The sequence below is a fragment of the Eriocheir sinensis genome, chromosome 23 (assembly GCF_024679095.1).
Source record: "Eriocheir sinensis breed Jianghai 21 chromosome 23, ASM2467909v1, whole genome shotgun sequence".
Taxonomy (NCBI): domain Eukaryota; kingdom Metazoa; phylum Arthropoda; class Malacostraca; order Decapoda; family Varunidae; genus Eriocheir; species Eriocheir sinensis.
In genome coordinates this window covers 13565375-13578644 of record NC_066531.1, presented here as the reverse complement: position 1 = coordinate 13578644, position 13270 = coordinate 13565375, and the positions used below count along the sequence as shown (strand labels likewise).

The 13270-nt window shown below is 37.3% G+C and overlaps 1 long non-coding RNA gene across 1 annotated transcript; it reads right to left on the bottom strand.

The window, feature by feature from the left end:
- Nucleotides 1-8786: 8786 nt before the first annotated feature.
- On the bottom strand, nucleotides 8787-12901 carry LOC127002491 (uncharacterized). The gene is made up of 5 exons (XR_007756300.1): nucleotides 12773-12901; nucleotides 12441-12602; nucleotides 11844-11873; nucleotides 10545-10932; nucleotides 8787-9552 (listed from the first exon to the last, which is right to left on the bottom strand). It is a non-coding gene; the product is annotated as an uncharacterized LOC127002491 (long non-coding RNA).
- Nucleotides 12902-13270: the final 369 nt, after the last annotated feature.

Below are 13270 nucleotides of genomic sequence, written 5' to 3'. Positions count from 1 at the left end.
TTTATTACATACCATTACCACCCAGCAAGTACTACCCTGACAAACACTGCCTGTGGTGGAGGCTCCGACGTTCAAGAAAGCCCAAAAGTTTATCTGTAGCAAACACTTCGTTGGAGGTAATGATGAGTACTAAATAACTGTATATTAAGTATGGGGTTCACCTCCAACTCGGACCATTGGCTACTCAGACCGGCCGGCACCAACTCGGACCACAAGATACCAACTCGGACCACAGTAGTGGACCAACTCGGACCAGATCTAGATATCAATGAATAGAACAAAAGGTAAAAACAAAAGCTTTAAAACAACAAAGCTCCCGCATCCAAGAATTTTGTTTTCAATTCATTATTAACAAACCTAAAATTACAAAAACTTAAAACAACAAGGTTAAGAAATTAAAAATTAAAATGTAGTAGTTAAAAAAACAAAAGTATAAAAGCTTTGAAACAATAAAATTCACGCGTAACCTTAAGACAATAATATTCACGGCAATGTAATGAGAAACTGCCTTCTGGGAGAACAATTAAAAGTTCAAGAAGTAATACTCGATTTTGAGGCAAGTGTTTGGCGGGCTATCCCATACGTTTTTTTCAGATGTGGTTATGCGTAGTTGTGCAGGAAAAGTTATATTTTAAAATTTTCCTGATATTTTGTTTAATTTATTGTACTGCATCCTTTGCCTTCAAGAATAGTACTACTAAATATAGACTAGAATACGAAAAAGGGTTATTTGATGAAATCGCCGGACCCTAGAACACAATTTGTATAGAGTTCAGTAATTTACACTTAACTGTTTAATTTCCTTGATATACTGCACAGAAAGCTGTAATCTCACCTGTCGGGGACGCACTGTGTCTAAACACTTGTCCACGATGGTTCAAGTTTATAATAAAAACGGCCCGAGTTGGTCGTTCAGAATGGTCCGAGTTGGTTGAGATAATGTTCCGAGCTGGTCGTTCAAAATGGTCCGAGTTGGTTGAGATGATGGTCTGAGTTGGTATTTCAGAATGGTCCGGGTTGGAGATGGTCCGAATTGGACCTACCCCTAAGTATGGTAGCAACTTAAAGATAGTAAAGTTTGTGGTTATTCATTGAAGCCATTGCTGTCTCTCAGCACTTTTAAACAATCTTGAAGTAAGGGGCAGCCATCTCGCTTCAGGTCAATGCTGACTCTCTGTGTTGTATTATATATACTTCTCTTTGAGTGGACTGCAATAACCAGCAGGATTAAGAATGGTTTTATTGATGCGCCAATATCTCATTCTCTACTTAACCAACTCCTCTTCTGTTGTCATATCTGTATCCTAAATACCATTACCCCTCCCATAAATCAATAGGAAGGTTTAGAAATCAAAACAAATGTGAATAAGATTATGGAATGTGCAAGGGAACCTGTATGGCCATGGGTGGCGCAAACTCGTGGCTCACCACTGTTGCGTACTCTGCCACCAGTGAGAATGATAAAGTGCATATTCAACTTTATTAAGAGTGGTGCAATAAGTCATTAATGGAAGGATGCTTCGAGAGCCCTCAAGGTTGGAGTATGTTTTATATATATATATATATATATATATATATATATATATATATATATATATATATATATATATATATATATATATATATATATATATATATATATATATTGTGAGTAGCTCATACTGTAACCTATCATCATCATCATAGATAAATAGATAGATAATTTTTTTACTGTTTTCAAGGCGAAGCACTGATCACCAGACCCAGTCCCATACCGGCAGGCAAGTAAGTCCATCCTCGGACAACCCGTCAAACTACAGAAACGCCTCTACTCTACCAGTGGACTCAACACAGAAAAAAAGAACACCCCATAAAAAGAAGGACGTGACATCAACTTTAATCAAAGGATTTATTTTATGTTATAACATTGGGTTCTTGCTATCCATATCAGACCCTATGACATAATGTTTATTGGAAATATCTTTCAAACGAAGACTCGGATCAGCATGGTGCTTTGGCGAAGATTGTTTCACACACTCCGCTAATTTTTGACTCTATTGTGCATTGGCGGATTCGGTTAATTACGACATTTACTCTTGACCGTGATGCCAAAAATCTTTGTGAGCCACTTACACATTCAGACAGGATGTGTATCCACCAACTACCTCCACCCCTGGCTTCCCCTACTCCCATCCCTTCCTTACCCTCCCTCCTACCCTCCACCCTCTGTCTATAAAAATCTGTTTGCAGTGATCCTACTTCAATATTCCGTCCTCGCTTTAGCAATGGTTATATGTCTTCACATTAATGTCAAATGACATTTAAGGGTATGTACTTTACAATCATATTTCATTCAGTCACATGAGATAAGTAGAAGTGAAGATATAAAAGATTGAATTGAGGCCAAAGTACCACGCTGACCCGAGTCTTCGTTTGAAAGATATTTGCGAGAAACGGTATGCCATAGGGTCAAATATGGATAGCAGGTATCCTAAACCTGATGAAGATTTCCTTTCAGAACAAAACTGCTGCAATATTTTTTTGTTTGTTTGTTTCAACCTTTATTTTTCAGTTAACCGCTGTGAAAAAAAAAGAAACTTTGTTTACATATCTACATTTTGTATTTATGAAATTGTGATATGTTTTGTCTTCGAACAAAAAAAAATGCAATTTTTTTTAACTTACAGTTTTCTGTACTGTGTCCCGTTTTCTTTTTACATTTTTGAAATTTCATAGATCCAAAAGCTTGCCCTTTAGTTGTAGTTTTAGTTGATACCATACAAAAGTCGGACAGCCTTTTCCTGATTTTGTGAAATTTGTTGAAGTTGAAAAACTAATTTTAGAGATATTGGCTCTCAAAGATTTTTCTCCGTTTTATCCATGTCTTGACATTTGTATTTATCTGATTGGCATGGAATTTTCACATATGATTGTGTATACCTTGTTGACTTACTGGAGAATGATAAGGTATCTGGGCCCATACTTATAAAGCAAAGACTCCGTCTCAGCCTCGTATTCCGAGTCGCAGGAGCGGCTCCGCGTCCTAAGTCGCGTAGTTTCGAGCCGCAGAATCGGCCGTCGGTAAAGTTGGGTGTGGGATGTAATAGGCGCTATGGTTCTTAGCTCAGACGCACTTAGCGTGATCCAAGTCACCTTTGACATTAAGATCAAGAACCAGCTGCAAGGTAAACATGGCACGAATCCCAAGGTCTTTTCACCCTGGGCAGGACATATTGAACAGTTTACGTGACGCAGAACTTGTTAAAAGATACAGACTGAGCAGGGGAGGAATTTTGTTTGTTACTGATTTAGTAAGAAATGAATTAACGTCCCCAATATCAAGAAACAAGGTCGTCTCTCCGGGGGGACAGTGGTTATCCTAGTCAGAGGTAGCATACCTGCGCCCTCTGCCTGGCCCACAAACTAACTACAACAGGTAAGTTATGTGCAATATACACTGCATGCATGATAAAATGCTAACTTGCTTGATAATTGGCCAGACATGAGCAGAGAGCATAGACCAATGTAATGACGAGGTAATTCACCACTTACTTAATATTTATACTATGGAGTGTCACATCTAATGGTGTACATATCACCTTAGATAAAACGTTAACTCTCCCATGCCGAAGTTGCACTTGTTAATTAATCTCAGCAGTCATTATTGTGGTAGAGTTAGTTTTCAGGATAATGCAATAATGTATACATTGTATGCATTACAGTGCACACAAGTGGACCAGATGCACCGTGGAGAGGGTCATCGGGCAGTGGAAGCGACGATTTCACATACTTCATGGGGAAATAAGGCTTAAGTCCCCTGCATATGTGTGCAGGATCATCGAGGTGTGTGCTTTGCTGCACAACATTGCAAGAAAAGGAACATCGGTTTACCTGAGGAAGAGGATCCTGCGGGTGACGAGGCTGGTGAGGGTGCACGGCCTCTACCCGTTGTGCAGATAGCACCTACTGTTGGACGGAACCAGCGGGATGGTCTGCGCTACAGGGATGCATACGTCAATCTTCACTTCAAGTAAGTGCTGTGGCTACTCATAATTCATTACAAAATATATATATATATATATATATATATATATATATATATATATATATATATATATATATTTTTTACGTGTCTATGGCACAGGTAGGCTATTACTTGATGGTACTGATGGGCTTGGTGGCTGGCCCAAATCTGTAATGGCACAGACTTGTGTTTTTTGTGGCACCATCTTTTTGCCTCATGCACTCCCCGGCAGATCATTATTGATCCTTTCTAGGCAGAGAGTGGTGGTCTGGGAGGCTTGTGGGTACTTTTAAGCTACTTTTAAACTACCCAAATATCACGCCAGCACGATGACCTCTTGGCTACTGCCTCACCATAAAGTATAAACCCCATCATTTTAACATTCATAAGAAACTAGTATTAGAATACAACATTAATTTGCCTGTACTTTTCAGTGCTGGTCCTCACCCTATCCCTGCCCAACCCTAACCATCCCCATGAGGATAAATGGCAAGCTTCCACACATGTAAACTGTAAAACCCACCTCCTCATAACATTAATCTGCTGGCTATTTCTCCAGACTTACCTCAGAGGGATAGAGAGAGAACTATGATCATGAATCATTTACTTTCAACCCTAGCTTTAGAAATCATATCATTGGTATTTTAAACTAATTCCCACAAATTTTCCCTGATTATGTGTTCTCTCAATTGTGGCAGACACTACTGAGTCCTGCATTCCTGCTGCTTCAACTCAGTTTCTTGTGGAGTGGTGGGGAAGTTGATGAATCTTCTGAGTATACCAGCGGCTGAAAGTGTGTACACCGTCTCCTTGCTGGTCGTCTGTTGTGATGGGCCCAAGTCATCACTGCTACACCTTTTCATTTTTCTGATGCAATTTATTTGACAATATTAACCACTTCAAACTATGGGGGATGGGATGGATGGCTGTTTCTTGACCTTTGGGGTGATACTACAACTTACACAAAGTCAGTGACTATCACAATTCATTCCTTATTATTATTATTATTATTATTATTATTATTATTATTATTATTATTATTATTATTTCTTATTATGCCTTATTATTTTAGTAGTTTTTCTTCATTGTTTGGTGTTAAGTAAATTATTGAACAACCGCTGTTGTTCTGCTGGTGCTGTCTCTGTCCTGTTGGCCCTTCAAACCAGTGACAAAAGAACCCATTAACCCAATACAGGGCCAGTATAACATTTACCTGAACACTGTTTACCGTCCCCATTTTACCCCGGCATGTACCTGTGTAATAAACATCCTGTTTTGGGTAAGAAAAATAATCATAGTATATCATTAATATTTATTTACTCCAACAGAAAAGAATGACAGATAATTCAGGGATTAACCCTTAAAGCACGGGCTTGTTTTACCGTGCCTGTCCTCCCACGTGGGCATATTCAGGCAAAAACATACCTCGCTTATCTTTTTATATCTTCACTTCTACTTATCTCACTTGCCTGAATAAAGTATCATTGTAAAGTACATACCATACATAGCTGGAACTGCCTGAGGGTTGGTTGAGGAGGAAGCAGTAGCTGGTGTAGGGGCTGACTGTCTGGGGCCGGGCTGCGTGGTTATTGGGTCCTCCTCCTCCTCAAGTAACCTGCTGGTTAAGTTCAAAGTGATGCATGATGAAAAAGTGTTAATATGTTAAAACATTTAGAACCATAATAAATATTAATGTATACCATTATTGATTAATGCTGGTACTCCATGCACTGAATTAATAAATTAAATTTAAATGAAAAAGATATGGTAACTGTTGATTACAAAAAAAAATATTCATACTTTTATACAACAAAGAAAAGCAACTCGTTTGTGGTAACCACACTGGAAATTGACTTGGGAAACTCCAAGTGAAGGAGAAAATAATTCCAAATTGATCTCTAGATATAGTATGAAAAACAATTAAAATGAAAGATTCTAAATACGTTTCACCCTAAGAAAAATGAAAAAAAATTATGTATGCACGAACATTACTAAAATATGCTCAGCAGCAAATTTAACTCAAGGAATTCAACAACTTTGCTGTGTGACATACACTAAAAGCATGTACACTCACGCATGGCGAAAAAAAAAAAAAAAAAATCATTTGTGAAATTATTTTCATGGCACCTTACATATACCTTTTAGGGTCCCCAACAATCATGGAAATGTGCAAATCTAGTACAGTCCAGTTTGACAATTATGTTTTCTTCTGCCAAGTAATCATGCAACTTTGCAAGTTGATAAATCCTCGCTATAACAAACTAAATGGGGAGAAGGATGTGACATATTAAAAAAATCCAAACTTTTCATATATTACAAACTTTGTTTGGTATATAAGCTTTAAGTTCTCTTTTGGTGTTCATTATTGTAACTAAAAATATCCATTCATGACTCCAGATTAAAGGTGATTCACTAAATGACATGAATGAAAGTGTTTGCAATAGGGCGGGCAGATTCTGCCGGTCCACTAAGGAACTGCCCTTAACTCACCTGCCAGACTTTATCAGTGGTTTCCCACAGACACACAACTGTACCAGAAAAGTTTGTTGAGTTCCGTAAAAGTGAGGGTTATATAATTTATTTCTCAGTATGTTAAACAAAAAAGGTAACCCGATAAATAGCATCAACAATACGATCTTAAGTGATGAAGTAGCCCATACCCTTCATCCTTGAAGCTGACAGTCACGAGGGGAGAAGTAGGTGGCCCAACAACGAGGACGTTATCTGGCCGATCGTGGCGGAAGCTCCTGGAGACAGGCGGCTCATTCTGGCGCCCGACGCATCTGATTGGCTGTTCAGCAGCGCGTCTGTGATTGGTTCACTTCGCCTCCCATCTCTCCCTCTCGCTTTCGATGACGTCATTTGTAAACACAACTCAGCTGACAAGCCTGACAGCGAAGGAGATGTACAGGGATGGGAGATGCCTGACATTATACGGCACCCTTTGCAGTCACCCTTGACGACATGGGCATTATAATAATATAGATGGCTACATTAAACAAATAAGATGTGGCAAGTATAACAGGTGGGGGCACACCCAGATGATTCGTCACCCATGCTTCAAATAGTGCAACTTTCAGTATAAATGACTGCTTGTAGTGATATTAGCGAATATTTAGTGGCGTTAGTGACTATTTAGCGATATTAGCAACTATTTAGGGGCGTTATCGACTGGTAAGGTCTTAAGGGATGCTTAGTGTAGAGAAACCTTTTTTTTATTTTGGGCGAATCCACCAGGGAGCGAACAGTTTAAGGTGCGAATACCTACAGGTGGCGAAACCACTGGGAAGCCCTCTTTAAAGGTGTCCAGACCTTGAGTACAAAGCATAAGCCGACTTACAATTGGAACCCATTTATTACTAAGTAAACAGAGGTTTGGAGTTTTAAGTAAAAGTCGCCGTAGGGTTAGGTAAGTCAAGTCCATAAGGATATAAATTAATCAGCCCTGCAAAGTTAATTTCAGCTGGCTCACAAATTTAGATTAGCCATGCACTTCTCAAATAACTCGTTACCATAGCCCGCAACCTTGACTGCTGTGCAATATTCCATGAACATGTATCTGATCCATACGGTAATGTTGGCAAAATGATGCTATTCCTTACGTCCCTCTTCACCTTCATGAAACATTAAAATCCTACCCAGTGCTTCTAAAACATTCCTACATTTTACATCCCCTGTCCTTGTTCCACCATCCACTTCTACATGCTTACATAACACTGTCCCCAGGCATATACTAAAAATCTTTATCAACCTAACTTTCCTGTTCACCTATCACTACCCCACATTTTTCGGTATTCATTATGCACTTCACCACTTTCTTCTTGGTGTTTTTACCCACCTCATGAGATAGAGCTCCTCATTACGAGTAAATTCAACCCCATATTAACAAGGCGCACTCTGTTTATAATGGCGACACAGAATTTTTAAAATTTAATTGCATTTTTAGCGATCAGAAGTCGGCAGCGATACATCAACCCGCATCAAAGCCAGAGGGCACACTGGGTTAGGTTAGGTTAAGTTGGGTTAGGTTAGGTTGGTTAGGTTAGGTTGGGTTAGGTTGGTTAGGTTAGGTTTGTCTGTTCTGGACGAAACTAATTTTTTCTGGTAGATTTCGGCTTGTTTTTAATTAATCTACTAGTTATTTTTGGTGTAAATCACATTAGTTTCTGGGGGGAATAAAAAAAATTTGGTTGATTTGCGCCAAAAACAAGTGGTGGATTAATTAAAAACAAGCCAAAATCTACCGTAAAAAAATTAGTTTCGTCCAGAAAAGAGGGTGTTGAAATACTTAATACTTACCTCTTTTTCTGTGACTGGCACATTCTCCATTTCTCCCTATTTAAGGCGTGCTGCACACATACACCTCTACCTAAACAGATGGAAGATACATTACCGAATGAACTAGGTGTATGAAATAGAAGATATAGTGGGGCTGGGGAGAGGTAAGTTGTGCATAATAGGGGTAAATTATAACAAGGCGTCATCAATAATGATATATTTACAAACTCCTTATGTAACAAAAACTTTTGCTAATTGCGATGACAATCCTGACATGCTCATTTTTAATAGGTTGTTTTATCCTTTCCCTTTGGCCAGAGGCAAAGGCCACATATCAGACACATTCCAGAAGAACATGGTACATTCAAGTACGTATAACCTTGGTTGAGATAATACCGAATCCTCAAAAATAAATTTAAGTAAGGAAACCACTCACTGACATGGGACTCAATACATAATACAAAAGCATCTACGACTTTTTCCTTGACACTATATTTTCCGTTTGGCCAGTGCCAAAAACCACATATCAGACACATATCAGAATTACATACTACATACAAGTATACCCAGCTTTGGTTAATATAATAATCCTCAAACATTAAAGTAAACAGACCACTCAGTGGACATAGGATTCAATACATAAGACAAAAGCTTCTACTTTTTTTTTACCTTGATACACTAGCATTGCTTTTAATACAAAGGGTTACTGAAAAATTTGTGGACTATGGTAGAAAGACATGAGATAGGTACACCTTTAACTTGACACATTTTTCGATCACACCTTAGACCTTAATACCTCAATAACTATGTTCATCGTCTATTCTAACTTCTGATAGTACTGGAACACTTACATCAGACTCAGACTTTGCAAGACTCTCCCCAATTATTAATCTTGCTTTTGAACTAGGCTTTTTTAAGCACATACCTATATTTTCTCGTTTTCTCTTCCTTGTCGAATACAACCGGTCTTGCTTAACACACTTTTTATTACCTGGCTCTGAAACAGTTGTCACATCCACAGGCCAGTTACTGTTGTTTGGTGGATAACTCGTGCCAGCATCTAATGTTGCAATTAACTTACACAACAAGCTATTAGCAGTTTTCAAAACTTGAAGGTCCTTACTTTCACTACATTTTGGGAGAAGCTGTAACATAATTTTGTTTTTCAATTGTTCCTGGTATTTCACAACTTGTCTATCATAGGTTTCCTCATTACTTACATCATGAATCATATTAATTTCTTCTGTTGACACCTTAGGTTTGGCTATTTCCTCATTACTTACAACATCATGGATCTTTTCAATTTCTTCTGTTGGCAACTTTGGTTTAGCTATCTGTGACTTATTTCTTAAAAATTCTGCAACTGCATGTATATGCTTACATATGTTCTTCATACCTTTAGCATTGTCATCACATGTGCACACATACATGCATTTACAGACATGACAGTCTGGACACTTTTCCCTACATACTTCACAAGTAGGATTATTTGTCTGTATCTCATAAAGCTTATTTTCAAAAGATTCAGAGGACACAGTGAAAAGGCCATGATCCTCCTGAGTAACTTCGAGCTTCATGCCTTTTTAATGTCTCTCTCTGAAAGGTTTTCCAGTTCTTTTCTTCATCAAGTCTACCATTCTCTTAAAAAGTTTCTCCTTCACCATTTTATTTAAAGCTAGTATTGTGTAATCCAATCTTTTAACTTTTTTACCTTTCAAATATACATATTTCAAAAGTCTATGCATGCTCTCTAGATGATTGTTTGTGTTTAGAATTGCACCCTCACGATAGCACTGTGGCCATAACTGAATTCTGTTCTCACAAAGATAATTTTCTTTGAAATAATCATGAAATCTTTCAAAACCAGCTTCTAACAAATAGCTGAGAAAACCCTTACATTGCTTGTGAAATTCATTTTCTTCTTGTTCATTCATGAGAACTCTGACCATTTGATAAACTGATAGTTTTTCCATGAATGGTGCACTAATCTTGGATGCAATATTCTTTCTGAATGACCTGTCTGTGTGCCAGCTACAGTTGATATATTTAACAGGTAAATTCATATCTCTACCCATGGTTGCATCCCAAGCATTTCTAAAACTGGATCATCATCACTCATGAAAGTATATGCTCTGACTTGACCCATACGTTTTTCACTGAATTTAAGAAAGCCTTCAGAATACTGGTATTTACACTGCTGCTGATAAGGAAAGCTACTGGGAAACCTTTATTGAGATCAGTAAGAATCATTAATGTGGTTAACTGGAATCCTGAATATTGGCTAATGCAATGAGTTGAATCCATGCATACCTGTATCTTGTCACAAGATTTCATCTGGGTAGAAAATATTAATTCTTGTCCCCCTTTCATAAAACCTAATACAAATTCTTTGGATGGTATTTCAGGATTATCTGAATCTACATCTCCTTGATCTTTGAAATACAAGACTTCATTGGCATCCTGCATTTCTTTAACAATTAATCGTACACTTGTGCTGTCATCAGAGTGTCTGCTGTGGGTTTTATTCAATCCATACCTAACACAAATATTATCTATATCCTTCTTTTCTAAGAAAGACATTCGATTACTGCCTGCTGACTCCCGCACTCTGTCCAAAATTATGTCATGTTCGATCCCTTGTGTAATCATACCTGGAAATAAATATCTTACTTAGTAAAGAAAAATAAGTTATAAAAATGTAAAACATACTGGCATTAGTTAAACTCAATCACTGTCTCTGATCATGCGTACAAGAAGTGTAGCTACATAGATTTAGAGGCAGTTATGATAATTATATACTGAAAACAGGCCAGCTACCGCCTTGACTCATTCCTGCAAACTTAACTGTAATAGAAATGGAAATTATTATAGTAATTGTAATAAATTGGTATCTATATGGATGATGTTGTAAGTAGGGGCGTTTCTAGGATTCAAAAACATTCAGAGTCCCTGGTACCAGAAGATCAAGGAGAGGTGTGCTCCTATAGCCCAAAGTTACAACAGCAGCAAAGGTAAATAATCTAGCATGCAGAAATTACTGTAAATACTAATAAACAGACATGGGGCAATTACCTATGTTATGCAATTGATGACTATTATAATTACTTCATATTTTCACAATTACGATTAAGAATACAATAAAATTAGATGTAATTGATTATGATTACAATTACTTGCTGTATTAATCATAATTACAGTCGTGATTATAGGAAGAGCTAAAAGGTGAACTTGCACATTTCATACTCGTTTACCATATTTACTAAATATGATATGAATAATATCAATTTATACTGTACCACAACATTTTGAAAGAAAGTGCCGAAATGCATGTGCAGTATTTATTAGTAATGTAGTACAATATTAATAGTTCATAAGGTACATACTCATACAATAGATTTCTAACTCTTGGCAAGTTGGAGGTCCACTCTCAGCACAGATAATGATTACCCCATGTCTGCTAATAAATGCACTATAATCATCATAAGCATAACAATGTACTGGGGCTTATGAGTTTGAGTGGTAAAGGAAATACATGTTGATATAAAAGAAAATTTACACTTACGCTTTGCAGATATGATGATTTCATCACAAGCTAAAACATAAGGCATTGTTAATATCTTCATATATACAGGAGTGAAGGGGTTAAGCTATGACGCCAAAAAAGGTGTCACTGTATATATATATATATATATATATATATATATATATATATATATATATATATATATATATATATATATATATATACAGGTATCCCTCGATTACTGTGGTTTCTATTTACGCAATTTCACGTCAGCGTGGTGTCCAAAATCCCAACAAATGTTTCATTTACACTTTTTTTTCCCCACTTTTACGTGTTGGTCATAACCGGATTCCACAAGAAACCATCTCACCTCAAGTATAACATGACCTTTTTTTGCAAATGAAGCAAAAAAGATCAAATGAGCGTACATAAATTGCTTTTGTCATGGAATAACCTGAATTACAGGTTGGATTTCCAATACTCGGCACGCCTCTGGTCCCAACCATGCCGAGTTTGGGAGATCCAACTTGTAACATATCTTGATAAAGCAAGAAAGTAAGCATGTGTCTTAACTCATGGGACAACCTATATATATACTGTTATTTTCTAGCTAGATAATTAATGTGCATTACATACCTGCAATCTTATCCTGTTCACTCTTGGGAAGTGTCATGTGAACCTGGCTGTTAAAATCAAGGTTGTGATCACGATGGTCAGAGTAAAAGGTCACACAAATCTTTTCATCCTTCTTCACAACTTCAATTGATGAGGTGCAGTAAAACCCCATCTTACAGGTACCTGTTAGAATTAAAATGAAAAAATAAAATAATTAGGTGTGTGAGGGAAGAACAAGGGACTTAATTTTTCTAGCCCATTACTGGTAACCCCACATTTTAGCACCTATAAAAAATAGTGTAAGGTTTATTACTGAGATTAATTAATCCATTTACATATACAAGATTATTTACCTTGGCTCTTTTCTGCACGACTCTTACTGGAAATCTTCGTTGACTGAACACCTGATCTTCGACAGTAGAATATCTGTTTGGTGCCATCACATGATTTCTTTGGTCCAGAATGAGCCGTGTAATTGACTCAATGTCCAGTTCCATACAGTCTTTCCATCTCAAGAAATCTGTGGAGAATTAATTGTTTTGGTATTTTTTTACTACTGTCACCTACATAGACTTGCTACTATATTCCCCACTCTGGCTTTCATTTCCCTCATACAACGATCCAAATACACATTAAACAGCCATGGTGACATCACACATCCCTGCTTTACTTCCACTCTTATGTCGAATCTCTGACTAAGCTTTCCATCCACCCTCAAACATGAACGTGTCCTTCTATAAAATGTCTTAATTGCCTCCAAAAACTATCCTCCTATATCATATATTCTTAGAACATTCCATAGACTCAGATCAGACTCGATCAGTAATCTCCCAAAAACTTTCCCAGGTACA